Source organism: Mixophyes fleayi, chromosome 2 (assembly GCF_038048845.1).
Source record: "Mixophyes fleayi isolate aMixFle1 chromosome 2, aMixFle1.hap1, whole genome shotgun sequence".
In the NCBI taxonomy this organism is placed as follows: domain Eukaryota; kingdom Metazoa; phylum Chordata; class Amphibia; order Anura; family Limnodynastidae; genus Mixophyes; species Mixophyes fleayi.
This window is the reverse complement of record NC_134403.1, coordinates 43,489,255-43,506,610: the sequence shown is the minus strand read 5'-3', so window position 1 is coordinate 43,506,610 and position 17,356 is coordinate 43,489,255. Positions and strand designations below refer to the sequence as shown.

At 41.3% G+C, this 17,356-nt stretch overlaps 1 protein-coding gene across 4 annotated transcripts in view; it reads left to right on the top strand.

The window, feature by feature from the left end:
• Positions 1–949: 949 nt before the first annotated feature.
• The window catches only part of LOC142140899 (protein mono-ADP-ribosyltransferase PARP4-like), a 219,748-nt gene continuing 203,341 nt past the window's right edge, over positions 950–17,356 (top strand). For 3 of the 4 annotated variants that reach the window (XM_075198874.1, XM_075198875.1, XM_075198873.1), the window contains exon 1: positions 950–1,111. The gene's annotated coding sequence lies outside the window, so the exon portion shown is untranslated. The remainder of the gene's footprint in view (positions 1,112–17,356) is intronic. The other variant, XM_075198876.1, reaches the window with a different exon arrangement.

Below are 17,356 nucleotides of genomic sequence, written 5' to 3'. Positions count from 1 at the left end.
ATTACCAGACAGTTCTGCTTTGAGAAAAATACACAGAGCAGTATCAAAATAATTGGCCTGTAAATGCCTCCATTATGCATGCTGGTGTAATCATCATCTAGATATATAGCGCCACTAATTCCGCATCATTGTACAGTAGAGAACTCATTCACGTCAGTCCCTGCCCTATCGGAGCTTACAATCTAAATCCCCTAACATACACACACAGACCGAGAGAGAGAGAGAGACTAAGGGCAGTTTAATAGCAGCCAATTAACTTGCCAGTATGTTTTTGGAGAGTGGGAGGAAACCCACACAAACACTGGGAGAACATGGAAACTCCTCACAGATAAGGCCATGGTTGGGAATCAAACTCAAGACCCCAGTGCTGTGAGGCAGAATTGCTAACCACTTAGCCACCATTCTGCAAAATGAAACCCATACCAGGGATAATAGGGTGTAACATTAGGTTTTCTAATATGGCTCATTACAGTACAATAGTGAAATAGTTCTGGTATGAGTATATCCTCCTCCAAATTTTAATAGTCTGCCAATTGCAATTTTATGAAAAAAGAGATGTTTAGTATGGAAGTCACAGTGGACTGATGTCTATAGACCTAAAAACAGAGGAAGAAAAATCCGTAGGTGGAGCAATAAATAGCAACAAATCTCTTTGCAATACAATCACTATCATGTGCCTGTTAATGTGAAAAATCTGTCCTTCAGCAGGCAACACTATGCCCACAGACAGACACAGCCTACACTGTACAGCTGCAAGCTGACAAAGCATTTACCGTTACAGTATCAAAATAATAGTCAAGTCTTCCAGCAGAAAATGTGCTGTGTTTTCGGATATTAATATATGACTCTTGCTCTATCTCCAGAGATTGTGCTACTGACACACATTACAGAATGTGTACCATGATTCATCTGCTGTGTCTTTAAGGCTAAACAGGAAGGGGTTCGGGTGTCAGAGCAGTGTCTCCTCCTTGTCAGGAACTTATGCACCGAGCTGTACTGGAGATTATATTTGTCTATACACCAGTCTGATTTACATGTGTTCCCTTTACTGAAGGCTGCAGTCACAACAAGCACAGGCAGAGTACTGAGACCATCTGACTGACAGGTGAAGGTAAGTAAGTCACGGTACTTTTATGTTTAGGACTTATGTAAACAGATCAGAACAATTTCTATCAGTAGGTAATGCTTTACACACAATTTTTAAAGTGATATTCTTATGACAGGAAGCAAAAGAGTAGTAATGGGAACCTGGGAGTGAAAATGGTTATTGCCCGGAGACCCACTGCACCTGTATACAGCGCCCACATGTTAATGTAGCCTGTGGCAAATACAGTGTTCACTGCTAACAACACACCCATTTTTCTAATCCAGTTTGTCACTTTGTAACAGTTGCAGCAATGTTAAAAAGCCACTGGCCAAAAGACAGTTGATTCATTGTACAGGGAAGTGGTATCAGGTAATATTGGTGGGGTAATAGTGACATATCACCTTAGCAATGCTCCATAGTAGAATGCAGGATTTATTAACCATATTTGTGTATGTCTTTTATCCTTTGCAATGCTGTAAAGTTGTATTTGGACTTAATATTAATATAAATGACTGAAACATCTCCTGCATCTGGATGATGTACTGCTGGTACAAGTCTGACAGACTGAAGCAATTTGGTAAATGTATACTGTGGGAAGGCTTTCTCTCTGTGAAGGACTCACTTTCTGCATCTTAGTCAGTAACTCATTATTATTATACTGTACACTGACTACAAATGATAAATGACAGTCTATTACGATTCCTTTTACTGTAATGTTATTTTATCATGGAGCTACATGGCGGCTGGATGTTGGTATGTGGGGGTCTTTGCATCATTACAATGCGGTGCCACTAAATATGCATCGCTGCCCATCGCAGTGATGCATATTTAGGCACCGATGGAATGCATAATGCCGGGGCTACTCTGGGAGTGAGCCCTCTACTGCGATCTGTTTTTCCTATTTACTGGCAGATTAGCACTAAAAGGAGGTGAAAAGAGGAAGTGCTTTGCGCATGTGCACATCACTTCCATTGTAATGGATTCTGCAAAGCCAGAGAGGCTTCAGCAGAATTCCATAGGAAAAGAAAGGTAACGCCATCCTGAGATAGCGTTACATGTCTGCGCAATGCACAGCTTATCAAAGCTTCATACATTGCAGAACTTTACAGTCCCAGTGGCGCACACAGGGGGGGTTTCTGAGTCTCTAGAAACCCCCCCTTGCTAACTAAGTGGCTACTGTCCTATACAGCAGCCGCGGCGCTGTCAAAGAAGCGTCCGCGGCGGTGCTGTATTGTATACAGCACCGCTGCAGACGCTTCTTAGACAGCGCCGCGGCTGCTGTATAGGACAGCGCTGGCGGATCGGAGCTGCTCTATCTCGTGATTTTTTTTTTTTCCGGTCGGCGGGGAGAACCCCCCCCCCCCACCCCGACAATCCTCCGTGCGCCCCTGAGTCCCCATGTTAATCTATGGGGACTGTGAAGACAAACATAATGTGGGTTATAGCAGGAGAAACTTTAAATTTCTCCAGCAATTTGATGCATTCTGCGCTGACCATTTAACAGAAAACTGCTGTCTTCTCCACTTTTCATGGCTCATCGTAGTTTGATGCATAGACCCCATGGTGTCTTGGTGGGGCTATGGGAAATGATTTGTGTATTGGGTCTATATCAGTGATAGACAACTCATTAGACTTGATGGGCCTCACAGTTATATGCCACCAGTATTGCAAGTGCCCAATAATCTGCAAGCCCTACTAGTATTAATATATTATTAATATGCCACCAGTAGTGGTGCCAGTAATGTCTTTTGCAGATGTAGTCCTCAGCAATATGCCACAAGTAGTAATATTTGTGCCCAGTACAGTCACAGCGGTAGTGCCCGGTAATGTGCAATCCCAGTAGTAGTATTGTCCAGTAAAGTACCACCCCAGTAGCAATATTGCCCAGTAACGTACCACCCCATTAATACAATTGCCTAGTTACATGCCATGCATAGTCCAGTAATATGTACTATATTGCTGGACTGTACATGGCATGTAACTAGGCAATTGTATTAATGGGGTGGTACTTTACTGGGGTGGTATTTACTAGGCAATACTGCTACTGGGGTTGTACTTTACTGGGCAATAGTCCATCAGTATTTATGGTGCTTTGCAGATGCCTCCTTCTCTCAATCCATCGTTACATTTTCAGGTAATTAGAAAAGCGACAAGTAGCCCTACATCAAAACAAGCAATTGGAGGCTAGTGCCTTTTATGCAGCTCTATCACAGATTTAACCCCCACCCCCTTTAGAAGTAGTACATTCAGTGGTTTTGTTATAGGTGGACAATGTCACTGTCATCTGTTTTTCTTGATCCGATTCGGGACCCTTGTTCTTGTTGAAGTATGGGTGTAGCAGAAACTGTAGGCCTTGATAAAACCTCTGTATAACGGGAATGCACTTAGCTGTACTAGGAGGATAGGAGTCTAGGACTGGAATCTGTGCCAAAGTATGGAACTGAAATCAGTCATAGCAACACTCTGGAACTCTTCGTTTGGAGCTCAACTCCAGCATCTGTAACCAGACACACGGAACTAGATTCCACTGCTAAAAACTCAGAATGTGCACACATGGAAACTCAGAACACAATGATCTGGAATTGGAGTCAGGAACTCAGAACTGTGAATAGAAATGGAGGACTCAGGACTGTGAGACAGCCACAGACCTGGAACTCACACACAGGTACACAGAACTGAAACTGAGCCCTAGAGACTCAGAACCATCCCCAGCTATAGCTCTAGAGATACTGGCAAAAGCCCAGAGTACTGCCGAATTGATGATGCAAAGTTCTTGCTGAAGTATCAGCACTCTAGAGGAATGTAGAATTCTTGTAGGAAGATGAACAGTTTGGAAAAGACAAGGTATTTGCAGAAAGATGTTCACTTGGAAATGCAGAGAAACCAGGAACCGTACAGGAAACAACTGGAACCTGGAGCTAAGAACTATCCTCTGAAGAGAAAGTGTGTTGTTCTGGCAATGCATAAATATCAGCAACACATTTAAATAGGGTGTTCCTAACAGCTATTGGTTGCAGAGATCATGTGACCAGAGCTGTTGAATCTGGTTGGTCTGGAATGATCACTTGATTGAATCCAAGATGGCCATGCAGCAGAACCAACACTATGTGTTTGTATACAAATTAAGATGTGGTGGTCAGAAGTGCTGTAGGTAACCAGGGACAAGGATAGCCATGATATGACAGCGGTGGACATGGTAAGTCCGACTAAGACTCCGTCATGTGACAGAGAAGATTTAGAATGCATGCGGGATACTGGTTGGCTACCAGCAGTGTATACAGTGGGTGTCCCCAATATGCAGTAGTTAGAACCTACCAAAAGTGGTCCTAGGAAAGACAACCAGTGAACCGGCGACAGGATCAATGGCACCCTAGGCTCATTGATGTGCGTAGGGAGCGAATGCTAGCCATTTGGTCCAATCCCACAATAAATCTACTGTAGCACAAATTGCTGAAAGAGTTAATGCTGGCTATGACAGAGAGGTGTCAGAACATAAAGTGCTTCACAGCGTATGGGGCTGTGTAGCAGAGTGCCCATGCTGACCCCTGTCTACCGCCGAAAGCACCTACAATGGGCACATGAACGAAAGAACTGCGTCATGGAGCAATGGAAAAAGGGTAGCTGTCCCAAATTAACCTGCTGCACACTCCTGTGCTGCTGATTTCCTCTGCCTCTGTCTAGAGTTCAGCACTTCCTGGTTTGGGCGGTCACATGGTTGTGGCTTTGAGGCAGCATATTCTAATCTGCAGAGTAAATAAAGTTCACTCTGACACTGCAGCAGTGTCAGTGTGTTAGAACAACAGGTATTCATACCCAGACTGACTCCCTGTTATGCTGTATTGCTGCTGACATTGGCTTCCCTTGTGCTTCGTTCTTGGATAGTGCTTCTGCCTGTTAACCACTCATATATCAGCCCTTGCTTTTTTTGAACATTCTTCTCGGATCCTGATTTTGTACTGCACTATTGTCCTGGATCCTGGCCTGTTATTAGACTTCCCTTCTGCTTACTGATTTTGTACCTTGCTACCACCAGTGTACCAGTCCTCGGCTAGCTGATCTGCTCTCGGATTTCCCTTCCTCTAATCTGTGTTACGCCTAGTGGCTGATCTTGGTGATCTTGCGGCAGTTCTTGGTGAAGACCGGGGGACCCATTAGACTCTGTGCCTCTGTTTGGCCAGCACTAAACCAGGCTAACACGTGTATCCATCACCCCAGGGCTGTCTTCCTGAGACATTCGTTACAATAGCTTGCTTAGATGTGTCGAAGTCGTATAATTGGATGAATAAAAGTATATTGGTTAATATTGTTTTATTGGTCGATTGCACTCAGTATGCCACGCTACACGTGGCATACTGCGATCACACGGTAAAATACGCACGTACACACTCGCATTACAACATTTAGTTATTTATATAATTCATATTCATATTGAATCTATTCTACAGTGATTTATGAGCAGATAGCATTTAGTTTATTATTAGTTTATATATTATGATTATATGTACACCTCAGTGTTATTTAAGGTTCAGGTTAAAGGAAATGTGTCATGTCTGATATCATATTAATCCCCTTTACATCAGCAGCTGTCCGGTGCATTTGGCGAAGAGATCGTACATTGCATACTCTAGTTATTGATGTTAGGGAATAAACCTTTAATATGATGCTGACTATAAAATGCTAATAGACTAGTTGTAACTGGAGTCTTGGCGGGAACAAGGGAGCACATCCCCTGGAGAGATGACCCCCACCTTTGGATTATTTAGTTTGAACTAGCCTATGACCTGTTTACCCTGGACCCACCCGAAGTTTGGACCTATAGAAGAAAGCCACATCATCTGCATTGTTCACTCTGTAACACTGAATGTATATATATCATAGCTGCACTCCCACTAGTTTCAGTCTACTCTAACCACAGTATTCAAGGGTGAACTACTGTTCACTGGTACCCGTGGGAGCGCATGCGACCGCAGCGGTATGTATGTATCTTTTGGTATTGGCTGTACTGTACTGTATTATATTATAATACTGTATTGAACTGTTAACTTTTTCCATCTGCTAAAATAAATCACTTTGTGCGTTGGAAACACAATTCAATCGCCTATGCAATGCTTATTTGAAAACGATAAAATTACTTTAATAGATGAATCACGTTTTCTTTTACATAATGTGGATGGCCGTGCTCATGTGAATCGATTACCTGGGGAAGTGATGGCACCAGGAATGCACTATGGGAAGAAGGCAAGCCGGCAGAGGCAGTGGGATGCTCTGGGAAAAGTTCTGCTGGGAAACCTTGGGTCCCGACATTCATGCGGATGTTACTTTGACATGTACCACCTACTTAAACATTGTTGCAGACCAAGTACACCAGTTCATGGCAACGGTATTCCCTGATTGTAGTGGCCTCTTTCAGCAGGATAATGCAAGTTCAAAAATGGTTTGAGGAACATGACAGAGGGTTCAAGGTATTGACTTGGTCTCAGAATTCCCCAGATCTCAGTCTGGTCAAGCATCTGTAGGATGTGCTGCAAAAACAAGTCTGAGCCATGGAGGCCCCACCTTGCAACTTACAGGAACTAAATGATCTGCTGCTAACATCTTGGTGTTAGATACCACAGGACACCTCCAGAGGTCTTGTGGAGCCCGTTCCTCGACGGGTCAAAGCTGTTTTGACGGCATAAGGGGGACCTACACAATATTAAGCAGGATGTAGTGGCTGATCAGTGCAGTCCTTAACATGAGAAAGGATGACAGGACTGGACAGTGTCTATACTTAATTATGTTCACCATGCTCTCAATTACTCTCCTGTAGCAGGTTGGCATATTAAGAGGGAGGTGTTTCTCTAACTAAACATGCACACTGTGACTGACAGTCTGGCAGACTTGCTATGCAGAAATGCACAGTGTATATTGGTTGTTTCATACAAAGGGTCGAGGTCTGTGATGTCACACATCTCAATCTCAGCTTTTTGACCTGTATCAGATCCCATTAGGATACAGACCTAAAGATTTTGTAGGAGCTTCAGCTGTTCATGACAGACTGGGAATGTAATGTTCTATGTTTTTTTTCATATCTCAAATCGGAAAATTTTAATTTTGAGATTTAGTAATCCTTTATTCCAATGTTTGTCTAAGTAGAGTGAGACATTTTTGCTTATCTTTTCTATTTTAAACATACACAGATGTGAGCAGTGTTGGCTCTACAAATTTATGGCCTATAACAAGTGAAAAATGTGGGGACTCATTTTTGTCCTGGTGCTGCACAAATGCACAACCTGTAATTTATAGCAGTGCTCAGTCTATTATATGTATATAAATATAAAATGCCTTGTAGCATCATCTCTTGCCCACACTTTTATTTATGACACAATTTGGTCCCCCTGGCTTCATTCTTCTTCATGTAGGTGATCAGGTAGTTTCCCTACAAACAGATACCATTGTTATACCTTACGGATCTGTTGTTCCCCTACAACTCTTAGTTTGTAAGCTCATTTGGGCAGGGTCATCTTTACTTCTTGTTTCATATCACTGTATGTTATTTAATTGTAACATGGCTTAATGTTGTTAGATCTAAAATTCTGATCCAAGTTTGCCTGTGGTGTCAAGTATATCTAGAAGCTCTTCAATCAGCTGGAGAGAATTGACACAGATCAAGTTCAATATTCTCTGATTTATTGATACAAAGATACAAGTTTTTATAGCCTACTGAATAAATGAATCCTACGTCATAAGCATAGTCTATACCATGAGTCTATGAGAAGCGCTACTGATTAACTTTCTCACGTATTCTTGAGGTGTTTACTTTCTCCCCCTTCTAAGGACAGATGAGCCTATTATTTTTATCTCAAGGGGAGCTGGAGGTTCATCCCCTATATGCCACAAGGGCACATCTCCCACACTACAAGCTGAACATGAAGCTTACTTATTGTTCTCATATCTTGATACATTCTTCAGGTGTTCTCTATGTCAGCTTAACCTCAAAGCCATGGGCTTACATCTTGTAAAACTGCAAATCAGGAGAAAAATGAACAATCTCTTTTAACAAATAATATTTCTATGCAAGTTACAATAAATTGCTGAACAAAGGCCTTATGAGGCCTTAACAAAAAAAAAATCATATTTAACAATGTGCAGCGCTACATAATAGGTTGGCGCTTCATAAATAATGGCTACTAATAATAATCTGACTTCTTTTCTACCCTGATTGAACTTTCTCTATCTTAATAACGTTAACATTTTTTATTTTTATTTGTTGAGTTAGGCCGGGTTAGTCCTTTCTTATATATTTAAGTTTGTCATAATAGTTACTTGTATCAGGTGTTCTGTATTTATAATACAACATTTTTGTAATAATAGTCTTTAACAAAAATGAACATAGCAATAGAAGTTAAAAACATTTTACACATGTGTGCTATGCAAAATGCAATCTGTTTCTATATACCACTGCAAAATTGACCTTTTCTAAAATGGAGAAAGTGTTGGTTAGAGAGTAGTGCATCACCAATAGGAATGGTTTCCTGAATGCCGATAGTCTAACTACCCAAAAGGTGTATATTAGCCTTGTGGCTTTATCACATCTAGAGAAATGTTCTAAACCTAACTGACTTACCTGCCGCTTCTTGTGTTTTTCTTTTTATACTGTCAGTGAAGTGGAATGGCTTTATTCACAGACTATGACTCATTGTTCCAGTTAATGTTTTGCTGCATCATAGAGACCATTTTAAATAATTCCTACATGTTTCATGTTAAGCTCTATGTAAACAAGGGACATTTGAATTATTATTTTCAATTTTTTAGCACCTATGAAAACACATTTTTTGGACTATGAAAGCAAAAGACTATAAGATGAAAACATGTTGTAAATATTCAAAAAAGATAGAGCAGGCCCGGCCAACCTGTGGCTCTCCAGGTGTTGTGAAACTACAAATCCCATCATGCCCTGCCAGCAATCAGGTAGTTATCTACTGGCAAAGGATGTTGGGGCTTGAAGTTTCTCAATATCTGGCAAGCCACAGGTTGGCAGGGCCTGAGATAGAGGAATGTCTTTTTTCCAGGGGGGTTTAACTGTTAGCTCACCTACAGAACTCACTCATCTTGATGGGCGATCACTTAAGACTATGAGCAGGAGGTGGACATATATTCGAACTACGAGTCTACGAGTCAATTTTTAGAGTGCCAACAGGACAGGGTGCTTTTCTGCTGGGCTGCTTAGGCAGCCTGTATTTTTAGTATTATCTTTTGAATTAACTTTTGCGGCTAGTTGAATTTACCGCTGTAGCAGTCACCTGGAGCAGACAGCCTTGTCGGACTGTTGCAAACTAGAGAGGGCTAAGGAGGTGTCGTTCCAGGTATCTCCTCCCACTGCATCCTGCTTTGTGACAATATCCCAGCTGCAGAGAAGTTTTCTAGAGTTGGGGTGTTTGTTTCTGAATCTGTCTGTGTGATTGTGTTATCGTATTCTGTGCCTGCTACCTACAGGGTTCTTTTCCTATATTGTGTACTGTGCATGTTTGTCTTCCTTTCCTGTCATATCTGAGAAGAGGAATAATTCCAGGTCTAAGTCTTGGGGTGTTTCATCAGTAACCTTACATACTTATGTGAAACACCAGGCTAAGTTGCCTAGTTGGCAGTCTGGCACGGACACCTTATGTGCAGCATGCAAGGTTGACCGTAGTTTACTCCATCTTGCCTGCAGTTTGCGCCTCTGATCTGGTAGAACTAGCTTGGGCAAAACTCTGGCTCACTCTATTTCTGTGTTAACACAGCTCGCTACACATCCCTAGTCATCAGGCAAAGGGAATCATACAACGCTTTTGCTGAGGTTTCAGCAAATGACGCCATGCATCTGAGTGCACTCTGCCAGGGTTTATCTGGTTCCTCAGCGACACCACTAGACAAGCCGGTTTGGGAGCAAGCCCTGGCTAAGTCAGTGCAGGGTCTGGTGAATGTTTCCTCTTATTTAGAGAAGAATGTGGAGAACTCTTCAGGGACCTGGTCCTGGAAGCATCAGAGTTCTGCTTTACACAAACTGATTCTGATTCTGGCGCTCCAAACACTAGAGGAAATTAATGAGGCGGCATAATAAAGAGTTTTGCTAGCGTCTAAAATTGAAAACACTAAAACGATATAGATAGCAATAAAATATATATAAAATACTAAGTCCACATGTCAATTAAGTAATGATTTACTTAAAATAAAGGAAATACAATACAGTAATTAGCAGATACCTATATAATAAACAGCAGATTACTAAAGACACGGTTCCCTTTCAGTGTACACCGGTTAATTAGAAAGCAGCTCCCGACATGACAATTATCAGTGATCGCAAAGTACTTTTTTGTTATGCAGAGTTAGGGGTAAATGTATCAAACTGCGGGTTTCAAAAATGGAGATGTTGCCTATGGCAACCAATCATATTTTAGCTATCAATTTGTAGAATGTACTAAATAAATAACTTAAATCTGATTGGTTGCTATAAGCAATATCTCTACTTTTCAAATCCACCAGAAACTTGCAACTTGATACATTTACCCATTTGTGTTTTATATATATATTCTTGCTATCTATATAGAGTTAAGAGGCAGGTGCTGTTATATTTTTTAGAGTTCTGCTTTAGTCCCATCTTAAGGAGGGTCGGACTCTCTCATCCCGTCAGGGCCGGATTAACCCTAGGGCTAACTGGGCTATAGCCCAGGGGCCTTGGGCATCCAGGGGGCCCTTCAAAGTCCTCAGCAGCATTATTGATCGGTGCAGGGGCGCCCCCATCCCGATCAATGCTGCTGAGCACTGTCAGTGCAGTCCTCCGTCCCCGGCGCCGCTCAGTAATTTGCTTACTGAGGAGATCTTGCGAGAGTTACAGTTCGCCGCGGAAGGAGGACTGCACTGACAGGTAAGTGCTTGGGGGTTCCTCACTGGGGGCGGAGGGCGGCTCACATTGGGGGCCTCACGGGGGAATGGAGGCCCCCTTAGCCCAGGGGCCTCCATTCCCTTAATCCGGCACTGCATCCCGTGAGCAGAGGCTCATTGTAGTAGCTGGCATCCTAAAGTGAAACAACTTGCAAACTTAAGTGAACTGTGAGTTTGAAACAGAATCAGGTGAGTTAGAATACAGAAACAGGTTAACATATTAACACTTAACATCTGACACACTGTTGGACTAGTGCAGTGCAGTGGGTGTAATGCTTTTGTTTTGTGGGAAACATTCTGAAAGCTCAGTTACTGTTGAATCTGTAGGCAATTTTCTTTGTTGTGGGAGGTAATAGTCAAACTGAGGTATGTAGGATGTCTGTATCCTTGAGCACTCCCCCAGAAGACATTCTGCCTGGACTACTGTGAGCTCTGAAAGGAGGAAATATCCAGAGGGACATAGAAACATCCCACAAACTGAGCCATTGTAAAACTCATATGCTGCTCTTGCAGGGCTGGAATGTAGAAATAATATAGGAAATACACAACATGAGGATATGGGGACTTCTACCAGCTGTAGGAACAGGAAAATAAAATCTCAAAAAAGAACTACACTTTTCTTGGGGGATTCCATTATAAGAGACATACATCTGGGAAAAGCTACTGAAGTAGAGAAACAAGTAAGGTGCTACCTGGAGCCACAGCTCCAAGGGATAAAGAGCGCATGTTAGGAATTGTGAACTATTCTTCTCTTTCCTCCCTCTCTTTACTCACTTCTCCCAAAAGTTACATACCGATAGTAATATGCTGATTATGTTTCTTGGAAACTACTCAATGTTTTGATTCACATGTTTTATCCTTTTCCCTCACTCTGTTATTTATTTGAAAAATCTAATAAAATATTTGTTCAAATAAAAAAAAAAGAATTGTGAAAGCAGCAAGAAAAGATGATGAGGTGGATGTCATTGTCCACCTAGGGACACACGACCTGGTTAATGCTGAAGTCATGGCAGTAAAAGATGAATTTACAAAGTTAGGGACTGCTCTAAAGCAGGTGGCAGCCACTGTAACTTTTTCAGCAGTATTGTCTGTGCATAGAGGTGAAGACAGAACTCATTGCTTCAGAAACGTCAATGTATGGCTAAAGAAGTGGTGTTATGAGGAAAGATTTGGATTAATAGACCACAGTCATGCCATATGGCAAGATAAGGGCCTATACAAAAGTGACGGCCTGCACCCATCTTCAGGGAGAACCAGAATAATAAGTGAGCAATTTGAAAGCTTCATCAGGAACTATTTAAACTAGCAGAGGGGGTCAGTGAACTAAACAGGTATAATGCGATCTGCTCCCCCAACCAAGAGGTATCGTTTCTGCAGGCTAATAGTACAGAAAACATATCCATAACAACAGAAGACAATGAAGATCAAAACAAAATACACATATAGAGAGAGAAACATAGAAGATAGGAACAGAAAATGCACAAACAAAACTAAGAGCTATGTGTGCTAATGCTAGAAGCTTAGGAAATAAAATTCCATGATTAATTGCTTTAAGGACAATGGATGATCTGGATATTGTGGCTATTACGGAGTCATGGTACAATGAAAATCATGACTGGGACATAGCTATATCGGGATATACTTTATTTAGGAAGGACAGAGTGGGAAGAATCGGAGAATGGGTAGCAATGTATGTGAAAAGAAAGCATAAATATTACTTTAATATAAAGTAGTGAAAAAAACACTGAGGCCCTTTGGGTGACCATAGAAATGGGAGACAAGGCTATTCTTCGTACTGGGGTGATCTATAGACCACCCGGTCAGGAAGAGGAACTGGACAGGAACTTATTGCAGGACATCAATAAAATGGCATTAAAAGGAGAAGTAATAATCATGGCAGACTGTAATCTACTGGATGTGAACTGGGAGGGGTCTTTTGCAATTCTGAATTCCTTGCAGTGAGCATCCCTCAAGCAAATGGTGAGGGAGGCCACTTGCAAAGACACAATATTAGACTTATTTCTTACAAATGGTGACAGACTATCTGTTGTAAATGTGGATGAGAACCTAGGATCCAGCGACCATCAAGCAGTATGGTTTAGTATAAAGACAGAGACCGACTCATACCACACAAAAACGGTAATGGATTTTAGAAATGCTGACTTTGTAGAGATGGGAAATTGTGTAAGAAACTGTTTGCCAGAGTGGATAAACTTGAAAGGAGTGCAGGAGAGGTGGGAACAACTATAAAGTGCAATACTTAAAGCAACAAACCTTTGACCTTTGTATCAAAGGGGTTAAGAAAAGTACAAGGAAAAGGAAGCCAGTGTGGTTTGCAAAAGAAGTAACAAGTATTGTGAAAGAAAAAAAGATGGCCTTTAGAAAATATAAGCAGACTAAGAATAATGAAGACAAAGAGGTGTATCTTGCTAGACAGAAGGAGGCTAAGAATGTAATCAGATGTACAAAGGCACAACCTGAAGAGAAAATGGCAGTAGGTAAAAGGGGCAAACTTTTTTAGGTATATAAGTGAAAGTAGAAAAACAAAAGGAGGAATAATAAGATTAAAGACAGAGAGTTAGGAGCTTGTTGAGGGAGACAAGGTAATAGCAGATCATCTTAATAGTCAGTTTTTTTTGCTCAGTGTTCACTATAGAAAGAAAGGGGAAGGGGGTCACAGTTAAGTTACTATACTCATAAAAATGAGGTAAATACAAGTATATATACAGAGGAGAAGGTCCTAACAGAGCTCTCAAACTGAATGTGGATAAATCAATGGTACCAGATTTGATATATCCAAGGATACCGAAAGAGCTTAAGGGGTGTTGGTAACACCATTAACAGAACTATTCAATCAGTCACTAGCAACAGGAGTAATTCAAGAGGACTGGAAAAGAGCAAATGTAGTCCTAATGCACAAAAGTGGAAGCAAGGAAGAGGCAACTACAGACCAGTGAGCCTAACATTAGTAAGGAAATTGATGGAAACACTCTTAAAAGAAAGAGTTGTAGAATATCTCAAATCCAGTATTTTACAGGATCCCAAACAGCATGGATTTACTGGGGGAATATCAAGTCAAACAAATCTTATTGACTTTTTTGACTGGGTGAATAAAGGGGGGCTGTATATGTAGCTTATCTAGACTTTAGTAAGGCTTTTGACACTGTCCCACATAGCTTGGTTGCAGGATAGAAAATAGAGCGTTATAGTAAATGGAGTGCATTCACAGAAGGAACAGGTTACCAGTGCAGTACCCCAAGGATCTGTACTTGGACCAGTGCTCTTTAATATCTTTATTGGAGACATTGCAAATAGTATTTAAGGGAAAGTATCCCTTTTTGCAGATGACCCAAAGATATGCAACAGGGTAGACACACCAGGAGGGGCAAAACAAATGATTGATGATCTAGTTAGACTAGAGGAATGGTCAAGAGTGTGGCAACTACAGTTTAATGCCAAAAAATGCAAAATCATGCACTTGGGTCTCAAAAACCCTAAGGCTAAATATAGTATTAATGGCATAATAATGAGAACTACTGAAAAGGAAAGAGATCTTGGAGTCACTATTTCAGGTGACTTAAAGGCAGGTAAGCAAGTCAGATTCTTGGTTGCATAGGGAGAGGAATCAGTAGCAGAAAGAAGGAAGTAATAGTTTCACTGATAGGTCATCGGTACGTTCTCATCTGTGTTCAGTTCTGGAGACCATATCTCCAGAAGAACATAAATACATTAGAGACTGTACAAAGAAGCGCAACTAAAATGGTGCATGGCCTACAGCACAAAACTTACCCGGAAAGACTCAAAGATCTTAATATGTATAGTTTGGAGCAGAAAAGGGGGACATGATAGAAACTTTCAAATATTTCAAGGGTTTGAACAAGGTACAGGAGGGAAACATTCTTCAAAGGAAGAGAAGTACTAGAGCACGAGGATGTGCACTGACACTGGGGTGAAGTAGGTTCAGAGGAAATTTGAGGAAAAACTACTTCACAGAACAGGTAGTGGTTAAGTGGAATAGCCTCCCATCAGAGGTGGTAGAGGCTAATACAGTAGAGTAGTTTAAACATGCTTGGGATAGACATAAGAATATCCTTATAAAGAATAAAGAATCAAATAAGTTTTAAGGTACCATAGGTTAATAAATGGGCAGACTAGATGGGCCAAGTGGTTATTATCTGCCGTCAAATTCTATGTTTCTATGAGGACTCAGACACTGAGGATTCTTCGTGTTTTGACGAGGACTCTAAAATATGATCTGGGGTGGATGATTTAGTGCAGGTGGTGGATAGGTAATACATGATCAGGACAGTGAGGATTCAGCTGAGTCTCAAAATACATTGTTTAAATGGAATAAGAAGCTTCGGTTACCCGCATATTGATAGTCCTTTAGTTTCTACCCAAAGTGAATATGGATAAATAGAAAAATTCAAGTTGGGTGCCCATGTACAGTTTTTACCCAAGACTGCCAATATTTTATTCCTGAATACCACAGTCCTTATGAGCAATACAGTGGGAAAAAAAGAACTTCCTTAAGTCTGTTTATGTTGCGGCTAGGGCTTCTCATGGACACATTTTAGCTGCTATATGGGTCAGCAAGGATGTGAAATAGATGTTGGAGAACTCCTTGAGTCTTTGCACTCAGGGAGGCCTGGTATGAATTAGTATCTTTGGTTTAGCACATTCAATAGGCGTCTGAATATTTGGGGATGCGGCTGTGGATGATTGTCTCATTGGAGCTAGTTTTTCAGCTTCAGTGGTTTCATCTCGCAGAACTCTCTGGCTCAATGTTTGGGAGGCAGATTCATAGTGTAAGGAGTCTGGTCTTTTCCTTTTTTGGGTTATTTCCTATTCGGTCTAGTATTGTATACGATCATTAACTGGGTCATGGGCGGGAAAAATTCCTTATCCTAAGGCATGGTGCTCTGGGTTATAGTCCTTTTGTGCTGAGGGTAAAGGTAAGAGGTGTTGAGCAGACCTCTGACTCTTGTGGATGGCAGCATGGAGGAAAAGAAGTCTGGTCTGCTAAAATGCGAGTGGAGAAACCCTGAGACAGTTTTCAGGATGAGCAGTTAGCCCAACTGGTGGCAGCAGTGGTAGTAACCTGTCTGCTTCATTTCCACTTCAGATTCCTGTGTTAAGGGCATAATGGATTGAGGATATATCATAGATAGCTCTTAGCTCCACCCAGATGTTTCTCCAGATGTATCTGCCTCCCTGTGGGTCGGGTAAAAAGTCAAATATCAAAGATGCTTACTTGCATGTTCCAATCTAGTAGGGCCTTCAATCTGTTCTTATATTTGAGGTTCAGTAGTTTGTACATTTCCATTCAAGGGCGTTCCAGATAGAACTCATGGTACAAGTCTCACTCATATGAACACACAACAGATCTCTCTGTCTCTGGGACTGTATTACTTTCTCCCTTTGTGGTTGAAGGTTGAAAAAATCATCAAAGGCCACCCAAAAAGGAACTAGACAGTTATGATGATGGAAGCCAGCCTTCGGGGCCAAGAGGCGGTCGTTCTCCACTGTCATTTTCTAGGTCTGTGGTTCACGGCAGAGGCCAAACTTTAAATCTATGTCTTAGAGTTACGGGTGGTGCTAAAGTTATTTTGCAGGAAAACCCCATAAGAAATTTGTCAGACAACACCACTGTGGTGTTTGATGTACCATTGTTTTTACAAGGAAGAGAATTACAAAGTCCAGGTGTGCATAGTTGATTGAGATTTCTTAAATAAGAATCACTGCTATATTTTAAAGCAAAATGTGCTTTCACAAAGTAATAGTTTATCTTGCCTCCCAACTGTCCTGATTTTGGTGCGACAACCCGATTTGCAAAAAGTGCGGGGCTTAACAGGAAAGTGGGTGGAGCTTTACACAAATTTGCCTACTTGTGGGTGGAGTTTATGCAGATCGGGTGAGTGGCTTATTTTGTCCCGTTCTCGGGATTTTAAATGTTAGGAGGTGTGGTTTAGATGTGTTCACACTTATGCTACCAGAGTATTTGTAATTTTCCTTTTTTTTCCTAAAAGTCATTCTATTAGTTTTTCAGATAAATTTTGTTGGTTGTAAGGTTACATTAAAAGTGAAAACAGGTCCGACATGGTTTTATCTTGATCTTTAAGAACTTCCATACCATTTACTGACATAGGGCTAGATTTACTAAGCTGCGGGTTTGAAAAAGTGGGGATGTTGCCTATAGCAACCAATCAGATTCTAGCTTTCATTGATTTAGTACCTTCTACAAAATGATAGCTAGAATCTGATTGGTTGCTATAGGCAACATCCCCACTTTTTCAAACCCGCAGCTTAGTAAATCTAGCCCATAGTCCCTCTTCTCTGAATGCCTTCTAATTCAAATAAATTCTT